The sequence below is a fragment of the Physella acuta genome, unplaced genomic scaffold, assembly GCF_028476545.2.
Source record: "Physella acuta isolate Inbredline_101_S28 unplaced genomic scaffold, ASM2847654v3 ptg000922l, whole genome shotgun sequence".
Classification (NCBI taxonomy): Eukaryota; Metazoa; Mollusca; class Gastropoda; family Physidae; genus Physella; species Physella acuta.
Genome location: NW_026732439.1, coordinates 202,542 through 207,947, shown reverse-complemented (window position 1 = coordinate 207,947; position 5,406 = coordinate 202,542). Strand labels below are relative to the sequence as shown.

General features: G+C 38.1%; 1 long non-coding RNA gene across 1 annotated transcript; it reads right to left on the bottom strand.

Moving 5' to 3' along the window:
- Positions 1 to 1,010: 1,010 nt before the first annotated feature.
- LOC131953442 (uncharacterized) lies at positions 1,011 to 5,071 on the bottom strand. Its single transcript, XR_009388643.1, has 4 exons — positions 4,984 to 5,071; positions 3,913 to 4,031; positions 3,108 to 3,274; positions 1,011 to 1,122 (listed from the first exon to the last, which is right to left on the bottom strand). It is a non-coding gene; the product is annotated as an uncharacterized LOC131953442 (long non-coding RNA).
- Between the last annotated feature and the right edge of the window lie 335 nt (positions 5,072 to 5,406).

Genomic DNA, 5,406 nt, shown 5'->3' with positions numbered 1-5,406 from the left:
TGTCATAGGTTTGTACAGTTGGGTTACATAGCATAATACCACTACCTGACCCCTATCATAATACCCCTACCTGACCCCTATCATACTACCCCTACCTGACTTCTATCATACTACCCCTACCTGACCCCTATCATAATACCACTACCTGACCCATATCATAATACCACTACCTGACCCCTATCATACTACCCCTACCTGTCCCCTATCATACTACCCTTACTTGACCCCTATCATACTACCCCTACCTGACCCCTATCATAATACCACTACCTGACCCATATCATAATACCACTACCTGACCCCTATCATACTACCCCTACCTGACCCCTATCATACTACCCCTACCTGACCCCTATCATAATACCACTACCTGACCCATATCATAATACCACTACCTGACCCCTATCATACTAGCCCTACCTGTCCCCTATCATACTACCCTTACTTGACCCATATCATACTACCCCTACCTGACCCCTATCATACTAGCCTTAACTGACCCCTACCATACTACCACTACCTGACTCCTATCATACTACCCCTACCTGACCCCTATCATACTAGCCCTAACTGACCCCTACCATACTACCACTACCTGACCCATATCATACTAGCCCTACCTGTCCCCTATCATACTACCCTTACTTGACCCATATCATACTACCCCTACCTGACCCATATCATACTAGCCCTACCTGTCCCCTATCATACTACCCTTACTTGACCCATATCATACTACCCTTACCTGACCCCTATCATACTACCCCTACCTGACCCCTATCATACTAGCCCTAACTGACCCCTACCATACTACCTCTACCTGACCCCTATCATACTACCCCTACCTGACCCCTATCATACTACCCTTACTTGACCCATATCATACTACCCCCTACCTAACCTCTATCATCATACTACCTCTTCTTAACCCCTATCATACTAGAGCTCTATAACCCCATCTCCCTATGATCCATCTATAACACCCCCCCTCCATCTAGACAAAGACCCACCTTCCTGAAGTTATTCACCCTGCCCAAACTGTGAACGTCTTTAATCAGAAGCACGGCTGTGTCTTGAGGTCTACACCTAGGGAGGCCACAGATGGGCCTACAGTACGCTCGGCTGTTGGGTTACATAGCATTTGTGTCATAGGTTCGTACATTTGGGTTATGTTGTGAATGGAATTTAATGTATGGAATGAGTTTGAGAGTATGTGTGTGGTTGAACGGGGTTAATAAAGTTGTCCATGGTTTGAGAGTATGTGTGTGGTTGAATGGGGTTAATAAAGTTGTCGATGGTTTGAGAGTAGGTGTGTGGTTGAATGGGGTTAATAAAGTTGTCGATGGTTTGAGAGTATGTGTGTGGTTGAATGGCGTTAATAAAGTTGTCGATGGTTTGAGAGTAGGTGTGTGGTTGAATGGGGTTAATAAAGTTGTCGATGGTTTGAGAGTACGTGTGTAGCGGTATTAATAAAAGATTATGAATGCATGAATAAATAAGGATGTGACCAGAGGCGTAGCGATGGGGGGGGGGGGGGGGAAAGGGGGGAGACATATGTCCCCGGGCGCCGACCTTAGGGGGCGCCAAAATGGGTTGTAAAAACAAACTAAAAAGTAAATTTAGCTGCATTTTTTCAGTTTGAGGGGGGGGGGGGGTGCACATCGAAAGTTCGAGGGGGGTGTAAATCGAAAAGTTGAGGGGGGGGGGGGTGCAAATCGAAAAGTTGCTCCCGAGGGGGGCGCCAAATTGAAAGTTTGTCCCCGGGCGCCGGGAAGGGTCGCTACGCCTCTGGATGTGACGTAAGAGAGAATGTTTTGGTTGTCATGAAGATAGTTGGAAGTCAGTCTTGGTTTTGTCGTCGTCATGTGAGGTTGTGTTAGGAAGTCTTCGTTCTGTGTCTGCTGTTGATGTAGCTGTATGGATTAATGGAATAAAATTATAGAAATGGATCAAGCCACCTTGTCTCATCTATATTTGATCTATACCTCGTTCGTCACGTTCAGCGTAGACCCTGTACCGGAACCACACTTTACAACAAGTTACATAGCATTTGTGTCATAGGTTCGTACAGTTGGGTTACATAGCATTTGTGTCATAGGTTCGTACAGTTGGGTTACATAGCATTTGTGTCATAGGTTCGTACAGTTGGGTTACATAGCATTTGTGTCATAGGTTCGTACAGTTGGGTTACATAGCATTTGAGTCATAGGTTCGTACAGTTGGGTTACATAGCATTTGTGTCATAGGTTCGTACAGTTGGGTTACATAGCATTTGTGTCATAGGTTCGTACAGTTGGGTTACATAGCATTTGAGTCATAGGTTCGTACATTTGGGTTATATAGCATTTGTGTCATAGGTTCGTTCAGTTGGGTTACATAGCATTTGTGTCATAGGTTCGTACAGTTGGGTTACATGACATTTGTGTCATAGGTTCGTTCAATTGGGTTACATAGCATTTGTGTCATAGGTTCGTAGAGTTGGGTTAAATAGATTTTGTATCATAGGCTTGTATATTTAGGTAGTTGGTGTGTTGTATTATAGACTCGTATATTGAGATGGTGGGTTGTATTATAGACTCGTATATTGAGATAGTGGGTTGTATTATAGACCCCCACCTCAAAATTGCTGTTGAATTTTTCTTTAAAAAATCGAAATATTTCCAAAATCTTGTCCGAACTCTGTCAACATAGAGTATTTTGATCAATTCCTATTACACTTTATTAAAACCGTTTTCTAAAACGCGAAATAACGGCTAAACCAGTTTTCTAACATTGCTTTTTTTTAATAATACAAAAAAAGTCACGTCACACCATCTGAACCCCCCCCCCCCCCTCCCCTTCATCACACACCGTCACAAAATTACGGACCCCCCTGCCCTTTACGAGTGTGACGTCATTTGTGGACGACCCCTAACACCTTGACACTAAATACGCAAATTATGTTGTACAAAATTACTTCAACACAATCAATTACGAAGGAAAAAGGACTATTGAAGTATGCTTCTGTGAATATTACTTATCGCCAAGGAATTGATCACCAAGCTCTCGAAACACTTAAGAAAAAGATGGCCAGTTTACGAAAGAAAAAAAAATAAGACAAGGCTTACTAGGAAGAACTGGTGGTCCTAAATCTATGGGTGTTCTTGGTGCCACAAGGTACCCCCTTCCCACAGTGACACTGTTGCACAAGGATAGGCGGCTTCACACATCCAGGCTTAGCGTTCATCAGCTGACCACACTCAAAGTTTTCTGGACACGGGAAATTTGGGTTTACCTGGGGTTAAACAAAAATGGGAAGTCCGCGTGGATAATGTTGACATTTACCGTATGTTATATATATATATATATATATATATATATATATATATATATATATATATATATATATATATATATATGTAAATATATATATGTATACATATACTATATATATACATATATATATATACATATATATATATATATATATATATATATATATATATATATATATATATATATATATATATAATATATGTATTCTATACATATATATGTATATAAGTATATATGTATCTCTCTCTCTCTCTCTCTCTCTCTCTCTCTCTCTCTATATATATATATATATATATATATATATATATATATATATATATATATATATGTATATATATATATATATATATCTTTATAAATATACATACTTATAAATATACTTATAGGTATAAATATACATCTGCATAAAAATAAACATACAAATATGCATATATAAAAACACACATATACACACATATGCAACGCATATATATATATATATATATATATATATATATATATATATATATATATATATATATATATATATATGCCTCCTGTGTATAGCAAGCTGATGTGGATTCGTACCCTCTAGATTGAGAAAAATGAGATACTTACAATCACTGTTTCATTGGGCTGATCGCAATTAATAGAATTAGCATAAGTAATGAGAATGTTGATAATGAGTGGCACCAGAAGGACATTTGTTGACAGGCACATCCTCGTCTTAGGATGGGCTGAAATAAAACTTTCGGCTAAAGTGAGCGTTGGTTGAATGAAGTGAGGTCCACAATATTATGGTCCATGTTTCGTTTTTGTTTAATTTTTTTTAACGTTTCTGTGAGTTGAGCTTGTAAAGTAGAGCTAATGAGGCGGAGATAATGAGCTACTGGTTTAGGTCGACATTGGCATAGTTTGACGTATACCTAACTCAGCCACAGTTACTTTACTGGCCGTGATTCAAGTAGCCATTAAAGCTAAGTGGACGCCAGGACGGTATACGAACTCGTGCCTTTCGTGTTAGTAGTCATGCGCTCTACCGTCCGACTATGAAAGTTCATATATTAAGCCATTCCAATTTGCATCTTACTTTAAAAAAATTTGTAGGCTACCGAACGACCAGTAATTTAACATGCACTTCTATACGGAAACAAAATTTAAAGTACAGAATATCAAAAATTCAACAAACACATCTAGAGCTATATAATTTTTTTTGTTTAATTAAATGTGACAACTATAAACACGAGATTCAGGTGATTATCTCCCCACCGTGTCTCTTATAGAAATTTTATTGCTTGGTTCTTTGCTCTTAGAGACCCAAGGTTACATTTCTAGAATTTATTTTTACTATTAAAAAACTTAATAAAATGTGTTACGTGTTGATGTTTCTATATGTATTAATGTGAAAAATACAAAGAAAACGATTCCCGGTATACTGTGCAAACAGAAAAATGCGCAAATACAAAGTAATTATGCTAATACACTTAAAAATGCTAATCACATTTCGTTAAAAAAATGTTTTATTATGCTACAGTGTGCATGTTGTCATTCTTTGTCAGTGTCTACAAACGCTCAATTTAAGAAAACAAAAATGCCCTTGCGCACTTTTGTGTGCGCAGTTTTCCGTTGCGCAGTTTTCCGATGCAGATCTTTCCAGTCACCAACAAAAACATCCTGTAGTTTACTTACTTGTACGTTTTCTAGTTAGACTGCTATACCACACACATTCTCAATATAACATCGTTACTCACACAGACTACACATTAAATGTGTAGACAGTTTAGAAAATCAACGTTAGCTGAATATACAGTGTGGTCATTTATATTTGGTAGCAGCTGGGTATAGGATTACAGCTTTAAAATTTGAGTTTAATGAAGTTGATTCAACAGGTTAAACTAAAATATAAGATTGACTTGAAAACGTGTTGTTAAAGTTAGGTGATAGGTTTATTATTTCAGGATGTAAGTAGTTTTTGATCAGGTTTTGAGCAGGGTTTGAAGCAGGTTTTGTTCAAGTTGTAAGCAGGTTTTGTTGAGGTTGTAAGTAGGTTTTGGTGAAGTTGTAAGTAGGTTTTGGTCAGGTTGTAAGTAGGTTTTTGTGAAATTGTAAGTA